Genomic DNA, 17,745 nt, shown 5'->3' with positions numbered 1-17,745 from the left:
AAGAATAAAAAAAAAAAACAAAAAAACCTGGGAACACCGGGTGCTGTTGGCTACCTCTCATTTTTTCCTTTTTACGTCGCTACACCGAAAAAAAAAAAAAAAAAAAAATAAAAAAAAAGGTGCTGTTGGCTCCCTCTCTTCTTTTAAATTTTATGTCACTACACCTGCCAGCCCTCTTTTCATGAAAAACTCTCAGGTGCGACAAAGATGCTTCCACAAGCATTTTAAACTACTGTATTAAACGTAAGATGCGAAATTACAGTAATGAACTCAGTTTGAACAAGAATGCGCGGAGGAAGAGTGCTAGGATCTCGTTGAAAATAACGAAACACTGCGAATCGACAGATGTGCTCTTGAAACGCGTCAGAGAGTACTGTTTTGTAGGAGCGCTAAATTCCAAAAACTAACTACATTAAAGAAAGACCTGTTCCCGTCCGACCACCGAAGAAAAGCAACAACGTCAGTATTCGGATCGGCGACCGCCTGGGAACTCTGGCTGTCTTCATTTCTTGCTTTCTTGTCACTACTCCTGCCAGCCCTTTTTTCATGCTACCTTTCTCATGTGACAAAGATGCTTCCATACTGATTTTAAACTATCGTAAGATACGATATTAAGGAACTCAGTTTGAAAAGAGTGCGCCAAGTAAGACTTCCAAAGAGTCTCTGGAATAATAAAAACAGTATGAAGTGACAGAAATGTTGTGAAAAACGTCAGGGCATATTGTTTTGTAGCAGTGCACAAGGGCAACTTTGTAAACAAAAATTTACCTTTCGTCGCTACAAGAGATGTATACTTTGCCGAAAAGCCTGTGTCTTGTGTGCATGTTTTCGCACCTTTCCACGGCACAGCGCAGCACAGAGCGGCACTGGTAGCTCCGAACGCCCGCACACGGCGCCTCGGACTCGCCGGTTCGGGCCGCGCCCATCTCGCAGATGCTTCTCGTACTTGTGCTGTCATATGGACCGCGACCCGAGCGGCAGCGAGCGGCAGTCGAGCAAAGTCGGGACAAGTCGGGACGGAAGGGGACAGCCGAGAATGAACCGTGCAAATTACGCAAATATCTGGAAGCGCGACGAGTGTCAGGCAGGTGAGAACGCTTCCCTCTGTCTTCATTTCTTGCTATCTTGTCACTACCCCTGCCAGCCCTTTTTTCATGCTACCTTTCTCATGTGACAAAGATGCTTCCATACTGATTTTAAACTATCGTAAGATACGATATTAAGGAACTCAGTTTGAAAAGAGTGCGCCAAGGAAGACTTCCAAAGAGTCTCTGGAAATAACAAAACAGTATGAAGTGACAGAAATGTTGTGAAATACGTCAGGGCATATTGTTTTGTAGCAGTGCACAACGGCAAATTTGTAAACAAAAATTTACCTTCCATCGCTACAAGAGATGGATACTTTGTCGAACAAACGAATGACAGGCGGTGCAACGAGCAGCTGTGTTGTGCGTCTGACCCACGTGGCGGCGCGCCGCACTGCGCGTCGCCTTCGAGGTGGAAGGACGTGCTTTGCGTCAAATGTGCCACCGAAAACGGCGATTGCGTGTGTTGGGAGGAGAGGCGAAGCCTTCTTCTGCCGTGCGGCTACTGTATAAGGACGCCAACGGCCATACCATGTTGAATACACCGGTTCTCGTCCGATCACCGAAGTTAAGCAACATCGGGCCCGGTTAGTACTTGGATGGGTGACCGCCTGGGAACACCGGGTGCTGTTGGCTCCCTCTCTTCTTTTAAATTTTATGTCACTACACCTGCCAGCCCTCTTTTCATGAAAAACTCTCAGGTGCGACAAAGATGCTTCCACAAGCATTTTAAACTACTGTATTAAACGTAAGATGCGAAATTACAGTAATGAACTCAGTTTGAACAAGAATGCGCGGAGGAAGAGTGCTAGGATCTCGTTGAAAATAACGAAACACTGCGAATCGACAGATGTGCTCTTGAAACGCGTCAGAGAGTACTGTTTTGTAGGAGCGCTAAATTCCAAAAACTAACTACATTAAAGAAAGACCTGTTCCCGTCCGACCACCGAAGAAAAGCAACAACGTCAGTATTCGGATCGGCGACCGCCTGGGAACTCTGGCTGTCTTCATTTCTTGCTTTCTTGTCACTACTCCTGCCAGCCCTTTTTTCATGCTACCTTTCTCATGTGACAAAGATGCTTCCATACTGATTTTAAACTATCGTAAGATACGATATTAAGGAACTCAGTTTGAAAAGAGTGCGCCAAGTAAGACTTCCAAAGAGTCTCTGGAATAATAAAAACAGTATGAAGTGACAGAAATGTTGTGAAAAACGTCAGGGCATATTGTTTTGTAGCAGTGCACAAGGGCAAATTTGTAAACAAAAATTTACCTTTCGTCGCTACAAGAGATGTATACTTTGCCGAAAAGCCTGTGTCTTGTGTGCATGTTTTCGCACCTTTCCACGGCACAGCGCAGCACAGAGCGGCACTGGTAGCTCCGAACGCCCGCACACGGCGCCTCGGACTCGCCGGTTCGGGCCGCGCCCATCTCGCAGATGCTTCTCGTACTTGTGCTGTCATATGGACCGCGACCCGAGCGGCAGCGAGCAAAGTCGGGACAAGTCGGGACGGAAGGGGACAGCCGAGAATGAACCGTGCAAATTACGCAAATATCTGGAAGCGCGACGAGTGTCAGGCAGGTGAGAACGCTTCCCTCTGTCTTCATTTCTTGCTATCTTGTCACTACCCCTGCCAGCCCTTTTTTCATGCTACCTTTCTCATGTGACAAAGATGCTTCCATACTGATTTTAAACTATCGTAAGATACGATATTAAGGAACTCAGTTTGAAAAGAGTGCGCCAAGGAAGACTTCCAAAGAGTCTCTGGAAATAACAAAACAGTATGAAGTGACAGAAATGTTGTGAAATACGTCAGGGCATATTGTTTTGTAGCAGTGCACAACGGCAAATTTGTAAACAAAAATTTACCTTCCATCGCTACAAGAGATGGATACTTTGTCGAACAAACGAATGACAGGCGGTGCAACGAGCAGCTGTGTTGTGCGTCTGACCCACGTGGCGGCGCGCCGCACTGCGCGTCGCCTTCGAGGTGGAAGGACGTGCTTTGCGTCAAATGTGCCACCGAAAACGGCGATTGCGTGTGTTGGGAGGAGAGGCGAAGCCTTCTTCTGCCGTGCGGCTACTGTATAAGGACGCTAACGGCCATACCATGTTGAATACACCGGTTCTCGTCCGATCACCGAAGTTAAGCAACATCGGGCCCGGTTAGTACTTGGATGGGTGACCGCCTGGGAACACCGGGTGCTGTTGGCTCCCTCTCTTCTTTTAAATTTTATGTCACTACACCTGCCAGCCCTCTTTTCATGAAAAACTCTCAGGTGCGACAAAGATGCTTCCACAAGCATTTTAAACTACTGTATTAAACGTAAGATGCGAAATTACAGTAATGAACTCAGTTTGAACAAGAATGCGCGGAGGAAGAGTGCTAGGATCTCGTTGAAAATAACGAAACACTGCGAATCGACAGATGTGCTCTTGAAACGCGTCAGAGAGTACTGTTTTGTAGGAGCGCTAAATTCCAAAAACTAACTACATTAAAGAAAGACCTGTTCCCGTCCGACCACCGAAGAAAAGCAACAACGTCAGTATTCGGATCGGCGACCGCCTGGGAACTCTGGCTGTCTTCATTTCTTGCTTTCTTGTCACTACTCCTGCCAGCCCTTTTTTCATGCTACCTTTCTCATGTGACAAAGATGCTTCCATACTGATTTTAAACTATCGTAAGATACGATATTAAGGAACTCAGTTTGAAAAGAGTGCGCCAAGTAAGACTTCCAAAGAGTCTCTGGAATAATAAAAACAGTATGAAGTGACAGAAATGTTGTGAAAAACGTCAGGGCATATTGTTTTGTAGCAGTGCACAAGGGCAAATTTGTAAACAAAAATTTACCTTTCGTCGCTACAAGAGATGTATACTTTGCCGAAAAGCCTGTGTCTTGTGTGCATGTTTTCGCACCTTTCCACGGCACAGCGCAGCACAGAGCGGCACTGGTAGCTCCGAACGCCCGCACACGGCGCCTCGGACTCGCCGGTTCGGGCCGCGCCCATCTCGCAGATGCTTCTCGTACTTGTGCTGTCATATGGACCGCGACCCGAGCGGCAGCGAGCAAAGTCGGGACAAGTCGGGACGGAAGGGGACAGCCGAGAATGAACCGTGCAAATTACGCAAATATCTGGAAGCGCGACGAGTGTCAGGCAGGTGAGAACGCTTCCCTCTGTCTTCATTTCTTGCTATCTTGTCACTACCCCTGCCAGCCCTTTTTTCATGCTACCTTTCTCATGTGACAAAGATGCTTCCATACTGATTTTAAACTATCGTAAGATACGATATTAAGGAACTCAGTTTGAAAAGAGTGCGCCAAGGAAGACTTCCAAAGAGTCTCTGGAAATAACAAAACAGTATGAAGTGACAGAAATGTTGTGAAATACGTCAGGGCATATTGTTTTGTAGCAGTGCACAACGGCAAATTTGTAAACAAAAATTTACCTTCCATCGCTACAAGAGATGGATACTTTGTCGAACAAACGAATGACAGGCGGTGCAACGAGCAGCTGTGTTGTGCGTCTGACCCACGTGGCGGCGCGCCGCACTGCGCGTCGCCTTCGAGGTGGAAGGACGTGCTTTGCGTCAAATGTGCCACCGAAAACGGCGATTGCGTGTGTTGGGAGGAGAGGCGAAGCCTTCTTCTGCCGTGCGGCTACTGTATAAGGACGCTAACGGCCATACCATGTTGAATACACCGGTTCTCGTCCGATCACCGAAGTTAAGCAACATCGGGCCCGGTTAGTACTTGGATGGGTGACCGCCTGGGAACACCGGGTGCTGTTGGCTCCCTCTCTTCTTTTAAATTTTATGTCACTACACCTGCCAGCCCTCTTTTCATGAAAAACTCTCAGGTGCGACAAAGATGCTTCCACAAGCATTTTAAACTACTGTATTAAACGTAAGATGCGAAATTACAGTAATGAACTCAGTTTGAACAAGAATGCGCGGAGGAAGAGTGCTAGGATCTCGTTGAAAATAACGAAACACTGCGAATCGACAGATGTGCTCTTGAAACGCGTCAGAGAGTACTGTTTTGTAGGAGCGCTAAATTCCAAAAACTAACTACATTAAAGAAAGACCTGTTCCCGTCCGACCACCGAAGAAAAGCAACAACGTCAGTATTCGGATCGGCGACCGCCTGGGAACTCTGGCTGTCTTCATTTCTTGCTTTCTTGTCACTACTCCTGCCAGCCCTTTTTTCATGCTACCTTTCTCATGTGACAAAGATGCTTCCATACTGATTTTAAACTATCGTAAGATACGATATTAAGGAACTCAGTTTGAAAAGAGTGCGCCAAGTAAGACTTCCAAAGAGTCTCTGGAATAATAAAAACAGTATGAAGTGACAGAAATGTTGTGAAAAACGTCAGGGCATATTGTTTTGTAGCAGTGCACAAGGGCAAATTTGTAAACAAAAATTTACCTTTCGTCGCTACAAGAGATGTATACTTTGCCGAAAAGCCTGTGTCTTGTGTGCATGTTTTCGCAACTTTCCACGGCACAGCGCAGCACAGAGCGGCACTGGTAGCTCCGAACGCCCGCACACGGCGCCTCGGACTCGCCGGTTCGGGCCGCGCCCATCTCGCAGATGCTTCTCGTACTTGTGCTGTCATATGGACCGCGACCCGAGCGGCAGCGAGCGGCAGTCGAGCAAAGTCGGGACAAGTCGGGACGGAAGGGGACAGCCGAGAATGAACCGTGCAAATTACGCAAATATCTGGAAGCGCGACGAGTGTCAGGCAGGTGAGAACGCTTCCCTCTGTCTTCATTTCTTGCTATCTTGTCACTACCCCTGCCAGCCCTTTTTTCATGCTACCTTTCTCATGTGACAAAGATGCTTCCATACTGATTTTAAACTATCGTAAGATACGATATTAAGGAACTCAGTTTGAAAAGAGTGCGCCAAGGAAGACTTCCAAAGAGTCTCTGGAAATAACAAAACAGTATGAAGTGACAGAAATGTTGTGAAATACGTCAGGGCATATTGTTTTGTAGCAGTGCACAACGGCAAATTTGTAAACAAAAATTTACCTTCCATCGCTACAAGAGATGGATACTTTGTCGAACAAACGAATGACAGGCGGTGCAACGAGCAGCTGTGTTGTGCGTCTGACCCACGTGGCGGCGCGCCGCACTGCGCGTCGCCTTCGAGGTGGAAGGACGTGCTTTGCGTCAAATGTGCCACCGAAAACGGCGATTGCGTGTGTTGGGAGGAGAGGCGAAGCCTTCTTCTGCCGTGCGGCTACTGTATAAGGACGCTAACGGCCATACCATGTTGAATACACCGGTTCTCGTCCGATCACCGAAGTTAAGCAACATCGGGCCCGGTTAGTACTTGGATGGGTGACCGCCTGGGAACACCGGGTGCTGTTGGCTCCCTCTCTTCTTTTAAATTTTATGTCACTACACCTGCCAGCCCTCTTTTCATGAAAAACTCTCAGGTGCGACAAAGATGCTTCCACAAGCATTTTAAACTACTGTATTAAACGTAAGATGCGAAATTACAGTAATGAACTCAGTTTGAACAAGAATGCGCGGAGGAAGAGTGCTAGGATCTCGTTGAAAATAACGAAACACTGCGAATCGACAGATGTGCTCTTGAAACGCGTCAGAGAGTACTGTTTTGTAGGAGCGCTAAATTCCAAAAACTAACTACATTAAAGAAAGACCTGTTCCCGTCCGACCACCGAAGAAAAGCAACAACGTCAGTATTCGGATCGGCGACCGCCTGGGAACTCTGGCTGTCTTCATTTCTTGCTTTCTTGTCACTACTCCTGCCAGCCCTTTTTTCATGCTACCTTTCTCATGTGACAAAGATGCTTCCATACTGATTTTAAACTATCGTAAGATACGATATTAAGGAACTCAGTTTGAAAAGAGTGCGCCAAGTAAGACTTCCAAAGAGTCTCTGGAATAATAAAAACAGTATGAAGTGACAGAAATGTTGTGAAAAACGTCAGGGCATATTGTTTTGTAGCAGTGCACAAGGGCAAATTTGTAAACAAAAATTTACCTTTCGTCGCTACAAGAGATGTATACTTTGCCGAAAAGCCTGTGTCTTGTGTGCATGTTTTCGCACCTTTCCACGGCACAGCGCAGCACAGAGCGGCACTGGTAGCTCCGAACGCCCGCACACGGCGCCTCGGACTCGCCGGTTCGGGCCGCGCCCATCTCGCAGATGCTTCTCGTACTTGTGCTGTCATATGGACCGCGACCCGAGCGGCAGCGAGCAAAGTCGGGACAAGTCGGGACGGAAGGGGACAGCCGAGAATGAACCGTGCAAATTACGCAAATATCTGGAAGCGCGACGAGTGTCAGGCAGGTGAGAACGCTTCCCTCTGTCTTCATTTCTTGCTATCTTGTCACTACCCCTGCCAGCCCTTTTTTCATGCTACCTTTCTCATGTGACAAAGATGCTTCCATACTGATTTTAAACTATCGTAAGATACGATATTAAGGAACTCAGTTTGAAAAGAGTGCGCCAAGGAAGACTTCCAAAGAGTCTCTGGAAATAACAAAACAGTATGAAGTGACAGAAATGTTGTGAAATACGTCAGGGCATATTGTTTTGTAGCAGTGCACAACGGCAAATTTGTAAACAAAAATTTACCTTCCATCGCTACAAGAGATGGATACTTTGTCGAACAAACGAATGACAGGCGGTGCAACGAGCAGCTGTGTTGTGCGTCTGACCCACGTGGCGGCGCGCCGCACTGCGCGTCGCCTTCGAGGTGGAAGGACGTGCTTTGCGTCAAATGTGCCACCGAAAACGGCGATTGCGTGTGTTGGGAGGAGAGGCGAAGCCTTCTTCTGCCGTGCGGCTACTGTATAAGGACGCTAACGGCCATACCATGTTGAATACACCGGTTCTCGTCCGATCACCGAAGTTAAGCAACATCGGGCCCGGTTAGTACTTGGATGGGTGACCGCCTGGGAACACCGGGTGCTGTTGGCTCCCTCTCTTCTTTTAAATTTTATGTCACTACACCTGCCAGCCCTCTTTTCATGAAAAACTCTCAGGTGCGACAAAGATGCTTCCACAAGCATTTTAAACTACTGTATTAAACGTAAGATGCGAAATTACAGTAATGAACTCAGTTTGAACAAGAATGCGCGGAGGAAGAGTGCTAGGATCTCGTTGAAAATAACGAAACACTGCGAATCGACAGATGTGCTCTTGAAACGCGTCAGAGAGTACTGTTTTGTAGGAGCGCTAAATTCCAAAAACTAACTACATTAAAGAAAGACCTGTTCCCGTCCGACCACCGAAGAAAAGCAACAACGTCAGTATTCGGATCGGCGACCGCCTGGGAACTCTGGCTGTCTTCATTTCTTGCTTTCTTGTCATTACTCCTGCCAGCCCTTTTTTCATGCTACCTTTCTCATGTGACAAAGATGCTTCCATACTGATTTTAAACTATCGTAAGATACGATATTAAGGAACTCAGTTTGAAAAGAGTGCGCCAAGTAAGACTTCCAAAGAGTCTCTGGAATAATAAAAACAGTATGAAGTGACAGAAATGTTGTGAAAAACGTCAGGGCATATTGTTTTGTAGCAGTGCACAAGGGCAAATTTGTAAACAAAAATTTACCTTTCGTCGCTACAAGAGATGTATACTTTGCCGAAAAGCCTGTGTCTTGTGTGCATGTTTTCGCACCTTTCCACGGCACAGCGCAGCACAGAGCGGCACTGGTAGCTCCGAACGCCCGCACACGGCGCCTCGGACTCGCCGGTTCGGGCCGCGCCCATCTCGCAGATGCTTCTCGTACTTGTGCTGTCATATGGACCGCGACCCGAGCGGCAGCGAGCAAAGTCGGGACAAGTCGGGACGGAAGGGGACAGCCGAGAATGAACCGTGCAAATTACGCAAATATCTGGAAGCGCGACGAGTGTCAGGCAGGTGAGAACGCTTCCCTCTGTCTTCATTTCTTGCTATCTTGTCACTACCCCTGCCAGCCCTTTTTTCATGCTACCTTTCTCATGTGACAAAGATGCTTCCATACTGATTTTAAACTATCGTAAGATACGATATTAAGGAACTCAGTTTGAAAAGAGTGCGCCAAGGAAGACTTCCAAAGAGTCTCTGGAAATAACAAAACAGTATGAAGTGACAGAAATGTTGTGAAATACGTCAGGGCATATTGTTTTGTAGCAGTGCACAACGGCAAATTTGTAAACAAAAATTTACCTTCCATCGCTACAAGAGATGGATACTTTGTCGAACAAACGAATGACAGGCGGTGCAACGAGCAGCTGTGTTGTGCGTCTGACCCACGTGGCGGCGCGCCGCACTGCGCGTCGCCTTCGAGGTGGAAGGACGTGCTTTGCGTCAAATGTGCCACCGAAAACGGCGATTGCGTGTGTTGGGAGGAGAGGCGAAGCCTTCTTCTGCCGTGCGGCTACTGTATAAGGACGCCAACGGCCATACCATGTTGAATACACCGGTTCTCGTCCGATCACCGAAGTTAAGCAACATCGGGCCCGGTTAGTACTTGGATGGGTGACCGCCTGGGAACACCGGGTGCTGTTGGCTCCCTCTCTTCTTTTAAATTTTATGTCACTACACCTGCCAGCCCTCTTTTCATGAAAAACTCTCAGGTGCGACAAAGATGCTTCCACAAGCATTTTAAACTACTGTATTAAACGTAAGATGCGAAATTACAGTAATGAACTCAGTTTGAACAAGAATGCGCGGAGGAAGAGTGCTAGGATCTCGTTGAAAATAACGAAACACTGCGAATCGACAGATGTGCTCTTGAAACGCGTCAGAGAGTACTGTTTTGTAGGAGCGCTAAATTCCAAAAACTAACTACATTAAAGAAAGACCTGTTCCCGTCCGACCACCGAAGAAAAGCAACAACGTCAGTATTCGGATCGGCGACCGCCTGGGAACTCTGGCTGTCTTCATTTCTTGCTTTCTTGTCACTACTCCTGCCAGCCCTTTTTTCATGCTACCTTTCTCATGTGACAAAGATGCTTCCATACTGATTTTAAACTATCGTAAGATACGATATTAAGGAACTCAGTTTGAAAAGAGTGCGCCAAGTAAGACTTCCAAAGAGTCTCTGGAATAATAAAAACAGTATGAAGTGACAGAAATGTTGTGAAAAACGTCAGGGCATATTGTTTTGTAGCAGTGCACAAGGGCAAATTTGTAAACAAAAATTTACCTTTCGTCGCTACAAGAGATGTATACTTTGCCGAAAAGCCTGTGTCTTGTGTGCATGTTTTCGCACCTTTCCACGGCACAGCGCAGCACAGAGCGGCACTGGTAGCTCCGAACGCCCGCACACGGCGCCTCGGACTCGCCGGTTCGGGCCGCGCCCATCTCGCAGATGCTTCTCGTACTTGTGCTGTCATATGGACCGCGACCCGAGCGGCAGCGAGCGGCAGTCGAGCAAAGTCGGGACAAGTCGGGACGGAAGGGGACAGCCGAGAATGAACCGTGCAAATTACGCAAATATCTGGAAGCGCGACGAGTGTCAGGCAGGTGAGAACGCTTCCCTCTGTCTTCATTTCTTGCTATCTTGTCACTACCCCTGCCAGCCCTTTTTTCATGCTACCTTTCTCATGTGACAAAGATGCTTCCATACTGATTTTAAACTATCGTAAGATACGATATTAAGGAACTCAGTTTGAAAAGAGTGCGCCAAGGAAGACTTCCAAAGAGTCTCTGGAAATAACAAAACAGTATGAAGTGACAGAAATGTTGTGAAATACGTCAGGGCATATTGTTTTGTAGCAGTGCACAACGGCAAATTTGTAAACAAAAATTTACCTTCCATCGCTACAAGAGATGGATACTTTGTCGAACAAACGAATGACAGGCGGTGCAACGAGCAGCTGTGTTGTGCGTCTGACCCACGTGGCGGCGCGCCGCACTGCGCGTCGCCTTCGAGGTGGAAGGACGTGCTTTGCGTCAAATGTGCCACCGAAAACGGCGATTGCGTGTGTTGGGAGGAGAGGCGAAGCCTTCTTCTGCCGTGCGGCTACTGTATAAGGACGCTAACGGCCATACCATGTTGAATACACCGGTTCTCGTCCGATCACCGAAGTTAAGCAACATCGGGCCCGGTTAGTACTTGGATGGGTGACCGCCTGGGAACACCGGGTGCTGTTGGCTCCCTCTCTTCTTTTAAATTTTATGTCACTACACCTGCCAGCCCTCTTTTCATGAAAAACTCTCAGGTGCGACAAAGATGCTTCCACAAGCATTTTAAACTACTGTATTAAACGTAAGATGCGAAATTACAGTAATGAACTCAGTTTGAACAAGAATGCGCGGAGGAAGAGTGCTAGGATCTCGTTGAAAATAACGAAACACTGCGAATCGACAGATGTGCTCTTGAAACGCGTCAGAGAGTACTGTTTTGTAGGAGCGCTAAATTCCAAAAACTAACTACATTAAAGAAAGACCTGTTCCCGTCCGACCACCGAAGAAAAGCAACAACGTCAGTATTCGGATCGGCGACCGCCTGGGAACTCTGGCTGTCTTCATTTCTTGCTTTCTTGTCACTACTCCTGCCAGCCCTTTTTTCATGCTACCTTTCTCATGTGACAAAGATGCTTCCATACTGATTTTAAACTATCGTAAGATACGATATTAAGGAACTCAGTTTGAAAAGAGTGCGCCAAGTAAGACTTCCAAAGAGTCTCTGGAATAATAAAAACAGTATGAAGTGACAGAAATGTTGTGAAAAACGTCAGGGCATATTGTTTTGTAGCAGTGCACAAGGGCAAATTTGTAAACAAAAATTTACCTTTCGTCGCTACAAGAGATGTATACTTTGCCGAAAAGCCTGTGTCTTGTGTGCATGTTTTCGCACCTTTCCACGGCACAGCGCAGCACAGAGCGGCACTGGTAGCTCCGAACGCCCGCACACGGCGCCTCGGACTCGCCGGTTCGGGCCGCGCCCATCTCGCAGATGCTTCTCGTACTTGTGCTGTCATATGGACCGCGACCCGAGCTGCAGCGAGCAAAGTCGGGACAAGTCGGGACGGAAGGGGACAGCCGAGAATGAACCGTGCAAATTACGCAAATATCTGGAAGCGCGACGAGTGTCAGGCAGGTGAGAACGCTTCCCTCTGTCTTCATTTCTTGCTATCTTGTCACTACCCCTGCCAGCCCTTTTTTCATGCTACCTTTCTCATGTGACAAAGATGCTTCCATACTGATTTTAAACTATCGTAAGATACGATATTAAGGAACTCAGTTTGAAAAGAGTGCGCCAAGGAAGACTTCCAAAGAGTCTCTGGAAATAACAAAACAGTATGAAGTGACAGAAATGTTGTGAAATACGTCAGGGCATATTGTTTTGTAGCAGTGCACAACGGCAAATTTGTAAACAAAAATTTACCTTCCATCGCTACAAGAGATGGATACTTTGTCGAACAAACGAATGACAGGCGGTGCAACGAGCAGCTGTGTTGTGCGTCTGACCCACGTGGCGGCGCGCCGCACTGCGCGTCGCCTTCGAGGTGGAAGGACGTGCTTTGCGTCAAATGTGCCACCGAAAACGGCGATTGCGTGTGTTGGGAGGAGAGGCGAAGCCTTCTTCTGCCGTGCGGCTACTGTATAAGGACGCCAACGGCCATACCATGTTGAATACACCGGTTCTCGTCCGATCACCGAAGTTAAGCAACATCGGGCCCGGTTAGTACTTGGATGGGTGACCGCCTGGGAACACCGGGTGCTGTTGGCTCCCTCTCTTCTTTTAAATTTTATGTCACTACACCTGCCAGCCCTCTTTTCATGAAAAACTCTCAGGTGCGACAAAGATGCTTCCACAAGCATTTTAAACTACTGTATTAAACGTAAGATGCGAAATTACAGTAATGAACTCAGTTTGAACAAGAATGCGCGGAGGAAGAGTGCTAGGATCTCGTTGAAAATAACGAAACACTGCGAATCGACAGATGTGCTCTTGAAACGCGTCAGAGAGTACTGTTTTGTAGGAGCGCTAAATTCCAAAAACTAACTACATTAAAGAAAGACCTGTTCCCGTCCGACCACCGAAGAAAAGCAACAACGTCAGTATTCGGATCGGCGACCGCCTGGGAACTCTGGCTGTCTTCATTTCTTGCTTTCTTGTCACTACTCCTGCCAGCCCTTTTTTCATGCTACCTTTCTCATGTGACAAAGATGCTTCCATACTGATTTTAAACTATCGTAAGATACGATATTAAGGAACTCAGTTTGAAAAGAGTGCGCCAAGTAAGACTTCCAAAGAGTCTCTGGAATAATAAAAACAGTATGAAGTGACAGAAATGTTGTGAAAAACGTCAGGGCATATTGTTTTGTAGCAGTGCACAAGGGCAAATTTGTAAACAAAAATTTACCTTTCGTCGCTACAAGAGATGTATACTTTGCCGAAAAGCCTGTGTCTTGTGTGCATGTTTTCGCACCTTTCCACGGCACAGCGCAGCACAGAGCGGCACTGGTAGCTCCGAACGCCCGCACACGGCGCCTCGGACTCGCCGGTTCGGGCCGCGCCCATCTCGCAGATGCTTCTCGTACTTGTGCTGTCATATGGACCGCGACCCGAGCGGCAGCGAGCAAAGTCGGGACAAGTCGGGACGGAAGGGGACAGCCGAGAATGAACCGTGCAAATTACGCAAATATCTGGAAGCGCGACGAGTGTCAGGCAGGTGAGAACGCTTCCCTCTGTCTTCATTTCTTGCTATCTTGTCACTACCCCTGCCAGCCCTTTTTTCATGCTACCTTTCTCATGTGACAAAGATGCTTCCATACTGATTTTAAACTATCGTAAGATACGATATTAAGGAACTCAGTTTGAAAAGAGTGCGCCAAGGAAGACTTCCAAAGAGTCTCTGGAAATAACAAAACAGTATGAAGTGACAGAAATGTTGTGAAATACGTCAGGGCATATTGTTTTGTAGCAGTGCACAACGGCAAATTTGTAAACAAAAATTTACCTTCCATCGCTACAAGAGATGGATACTTTGTCGAACAAACGAATGACAGGCGGTGCAACGAGCAGCTGTGTTGTGCGTCTGACCCACGTGGCGGCGCGCCGCACTGCGCGTCGCCTTCGAGGTGGAAGGACGTGCTTTGCGTCAAATGTGCCACCGAAAACGGCGATTGCGTGTGTTGGGAGGAGAGGCGAAGCCTTCTTCTGCCGTGCGGCTACTGTATAAGGACGCCAACGGCCATACCATGTTGAATACACCGGTTCTCGTCCGATCACCGAAGTTAAGCAACATCGGGCCCGGTTAGTACTTGGATGGGTGACCGCCTGGGAACACCGGGTGCTGTTGGCTCCCTCTCTTCTTTTAAATTTTATGTCACTACACCTGCCAGCCCTCTTTTCATGAAAAACTCTCAGGTGCGACAAAGATGCTTCCACAAGCATTTTAAACTACTGTATTAAACGTAAGATGCGAAATTACAGTAATGAACTCAGTTTGAACAAGAATGCGCGGAGGAAGAGTGCTAGGATCTCGTTGAAAATAACGAAACACTGCGAATCGACAGATGTGCTCTTGAAACGCGTCAGAGAGTACTGTTTTGTAGGAGCGCTAAATTCCAAAAACTAACTACATTAAAGAAAGACCTGTTCCCGTCCGACCACCGAAGAAAAGCAACAACGTCAGTATTCGGATCGGCGACCGCCTGGGAACTCTGGCTGTCTTCATTTCTTGCTTTCTTGTCACTACTCCTGCCAGCCCTTTTTTCATGCTACCTTTCTCATGTGACAAAGATGCTTCCATACTGATTTTAAACTATCGTAAGATACGATATTAAGGAACTCAGTTTGAAAAGAGTGCGCCAAGTAAGACTTCCAAAGAGTCTCTGGAATAATAAAAACAGTATGAAGTGACAGAAATGTTGTGAAAAACGTCAGGGCATATTGTTTTGTAGCAGTGCACAAGGGCAAATTTGTAAACAAAAATTTACCTTTCGTCGCTACAAGAGATGTATACTTTGCCGAAAAGCCTGTGTCTTGTGTGCATGTTTTCGCACCTTTCCACGGCACAGCGCAGCACAGAGCGGCACTGGTAGCTCCGAACGCCCGCACACGGCGCCTCGGACTCGCCGGTTCGGGCCGCGCCCATCTCGCAGATGCTTCTCGTACTTGTGCTGTCATATGGACCGCGACCCGAGCGGCAGCGAGCGGCAGTCGAGCAAAGTCGGGACAAGTCGGGACGGAAGGGGACAGCCGAGAATGAACCGTGCAAATTACGCAAATATCTGGAAGCGCGACGAGTGTCAGGCAGGTGAGAACGCTTCCCTCTGTCTTCATTTCTTGCTATCTTGTCACTACCCCTGCCAGCCCTTTTTTCATGCTACCTTTCTCATGTGACAAAGATGCTTCCATACTGATTTTAAACTATCGTAAGATACGATATTAAGGAACTCAGTTTGAAAAGAGTGCGCCAAGGAAGACTTCCAAAGAGTCTCTGGAAATAACAAAACAGTATGAAGTGACAGAAATGTTGTGAAATACGTCAGGGCATATTGTTTTGTAGCAGTGCACAACGGCAAATTTGTAAACAAAAATTTACCTTCCATCGCTACAAGAGATGGATACTTTGTCGAACAAACGAATGACAGGCGGTGCAACGAGCAGCTGTGTTGTGCGTCTGACCCACGTGGCGGCGCGCCGCACTGCGCGTCGCCTTCGAGGTGGAAGGACGTGCTTTGCGTCAAATGTGCCACCGAAAACGGCGATTGCGTGTGTTGGGAGGAGAGGCGAAGCCTTCTTCTGCCGTGCGGCTACTGTATAAGGACGCTAACGGCCATACCATGTTGAATACACCGGTTCTCGTCCGATCACCGAAGTTAAGCAACATCGGGCCCGGTTAGTACTTGGATGGGTGACCGCCTGGGAACACCGGGTGCTGTTGGCTCCCTCTCTTCTTTTAAATTTTATGTCACTACACCTGCCAGCCCTCTTTTCATGAAAAACTCTCAGGTGCGACAAAGATGCTTCCACAAGCATTTTAAACTACTGTATTAAACGTAAGATGCGAAATTACAGTAATGAACTCAGTTTGAACAAGAATGCGCGGAGGAAGAGTGCTAGGATCTCGTTGAAAATAACGAAACACTGCGAATCGACAGATGTGCTCTTGAAACGCGTCAGAGAGTACTGTTTTGTAGGAGCGCTAAATTCCAAAAACTAACTACATTAAAGAAAGACCTGTTCCCGTCCGACCACCGAAGAAAAGCAACAACGTCAGTATTCGGATCGGCGACCGCCTGGGAACTCTGGCTGTCTTCATTTCTTGCTTTCTTGTCACTACTCCTGCCAGCCCTTTTTTCATGCTACCTTTCTCATGTGACAAAGATGCTTCCATACTGATTTTAAACTATCGTAAGATACGATATTAAGGAACTCAGTTTGAAAAGAGTGCGCCAAGTAAGACTTCCAAAGAGTCTCTGGAATAATAAAAACAGTATGAAGTGACAGAAATGTTGTGAAAAACGTCAGGGCATATTGTTTTGTAGCAGTGCACAAGGGCAAATTTGTAAACAAAAATTTACCTTTCGTCGCTACAAGAGATGTATACTTTGCCGAAAAGCCTGTGTCTTGTGTGCATGTTTTCGCACCTTTCCACGGCACAGCGCAGCACAGAGCGGCACTGGTAGCTCCGAACGCCCGCACACGGCGCCTCGGACTCGCCGGTTCGGGCCGCGCCCATCTCGCAGATGCTTCTCGTACTTGTGCTGTCATATGGACCGCGACCCGAGCTGCAGCGAGCAAAGTCGGGACAAGTCGGGACGGAAGGGGACAGCCGAGAATGAACCGTGCAAATTACGCAAATATCTGGAAGCGCGACGAGTGTCAGGCAGGTGAGAACGCTTCCCTCTGTCTTCATTTCTTGCTATCTTGTCACTACCCCTGCCAGCCCTTTTTTCATGCTACCTTTCTCATGTGACAAAGATGCTTCCATACTGATTTTAAACTATCGTAAGATACGATATTAAGGAACTCAGTTTGAAAAGAGTGCGCCAAGGAAGACTTCCAAAGAGTCTCTGGAAATAACAAAACAGTATGAAGTGACAGAAATGTTGTGAAATACGTCAGGGCATATTGTTTTGTAGCAGTGCACAACGGCAAATTTGTAAACAAAAATTTACCTTCCATCGCTACAAGAGATGGATACTTTGTCGAACAAACGAATGACAGGCGGTGCAACGAGCAGCTGTGTTGTGCGTCTGACCCACGTGGCGGCGCGCCGCACTGCGCGTCGCCTTCGAGGTGGAAGGACGTGCTTTGCGTCAAATGTGCCACCGAAAACGGCGATTGCGTGTGTTGGGAGGAGAGGCGAAGCCTTCTTCTGCCGTGCGGCTACTGTATAAGGACGCCAACGGCCATACCATGTTGAATACACCGGTTCTCGTCCGATCACCGAAGTTAAGCAACATCGGGCCCGGTTAGTACTTGGATGGGTGACCGCCTGGGAACACCGGGTGCTGTTGGCTCCCTCTCTTCTTTTAAATTTTATGTCACTACACCTGCCAGCCCTCTTTTCATGAAAAACTCTCAGGTGCGACAAAGATGCTTCCACAAGCATTTTAAACTACTGTATTAAACGTAAGATGCGAAATTACAGTAATGAACTCAGTTTGAACAAGAATGCGCGGAGGAAGAGTGCTAGGATCTCGTTGAAAATAACGAAACAC

The 17,745-nt window shown here is 47.4% G+C and overlaps 11 non-coding genes across 11 annotated transcripts; all 11 read left to right on the top strand.

Annotated features, from left to right (window-relative positions):
• Positions 1 to 1,602: 1,602 nt before the first annotated feature.
• On the top strand, positions 1,603 to 1,721 carry LOC126307954 (5S ribosomal RNA). Its single transcript, XR_007553893.1, has one exon. It is a non-coding gene; the product is annotated as a 5S ribosomal RNA (ribosomal RNA).
• Positions 1,722 to 3,181: 1,460 nt separating this feature from the next.
• LOC126307694 (5S ribosomal RNA) lies at positions 3,182 to 3,300 on the top strand. The gene has a single exon (XR_007553681.1). It is a non-coding gene; the product is annotated as a 5S ribosomal RNA (ribosomal RNA).
• A 1,460-nt stretch (positions 3,301 to 4,760) lies between these two features.
• On the top strand, positions 4,761 to 4,879 carry LOC126307693 (5S ribosomal RNA). Its single transcript, XR_007553680.1, has one exon. It is a non-coding gene; the product is annotated as a 5S ribosomal RNA (ribosomal RNA).
• A 1,471-nt stretch (positions 4,880 to 6,350) lies between these two features.
• Positions 6,351 to 6,469, top strand: LOC126307692 (5S ribosomal RNA). Its single transcript, XR_007553679.1, has one exon. It is a non-coding gene; the product is annotated as a 5S ribosomal RNA (ribosomal RNA).
• A 1,460-nt stretch (positions 6,470 to 7,929) lies between these two features.
• LOC126307691 (5S ribosomal RNA) lies at positions 7,930 to 8,048 on the top strand. The gene has a single exon (XR_007553678.1). It is a non-coding gene; the product is annotated as a 5S ribosomal RNA (ribosomal RNA).
• Positions 8,049 to 9,508: 1,460 nt separating this feature from the next.
• Positions 9,509 to 9,627, top strand: LOC126307953 (5S ribosomal RNA). The gene has a single exon (XR_007553892.1). It is a non-coding gene; the product is annotated as a 5S ribosomal RNA (ribosomal RNA).
• A 1,471-nt stretch (positions 9,628 to 11,098) lies between these two features.
• On the top strand, positions 11,099 to 11,217 carry LOC126307690 (5S ribosomal RNA). Its single transcript, XR_007553677.1, has one exon. It is a non-coding gene; the product is annotated as a 5S ribosomal RNA (ribosomal RNA).
• Positions 11,218 to 12,677: 1,460 nt separating this feature from the next.
• Positions 12,678 to 12,796, top strand: LOC126307952 (5S ribosomal RNA). Its single transcript, XR_007553891.1, has one exon. It is a non-coding gene; the product is annotated as a 5S ribosomal RNA (ribosomal RNA).
• Positions 12,797 to 14,256: 1,460 nt separating this feature from the next.
• LOC126307951 (5S ribosomal RNA) lies at positions 14,257 to 14,375 on the top strand. The gene has a single exon (XR_007553890.1). It is a non-coding gene; the product is annotated as a 5S ribosomal RNA (ribosomal RNA).
• Positions 14,376 to 15,846: 1,471 nt separating this feature from the next.
• On the top strand, positions 15,847 to 15,965 carry LOC126307689 (5S ribosomal RNA). The gene has a single exon (XR_007553676.1). It is a non-coding gene; the product is annotated as a 5S ribosomal RNA (ribosomal RNA).
• Positions 15,966 to 17,425: 1,460 nt separating this feature from the next.
• LOC126307949 (5S ribosomal RNA) lies at positions 17,426 to 17,544 on the top strand. Its single transcript, XR_007553889.1, has one exon. It is a non-coding gene; the product is annotated as a 5S ribosomal RNA (ribosomal RNA).
• Positions 17,545 to 17,745: the final 201 nt, after the last annotated feature.

This window comes from Schistocerca gregaria, unplaced genomic scaffold (assembly GCF_023897955.1).
Source record: "Schistocerca gregaria isolate iqSchGreg1 unplaced genomic scaffold, iqSchGreg1.2 ptg000355l, whole genome shotgun sequence".
NCBI classification, from domain to species: Eukaryota; Metazoa; Arthropoda; class Insecta; order Orthoptera; family Acrididae; genus Schistocerca; species Schistocerca gregaria.
This window is presented reverse-complemented; position numbering and strand designations above follow the sequence as displayed.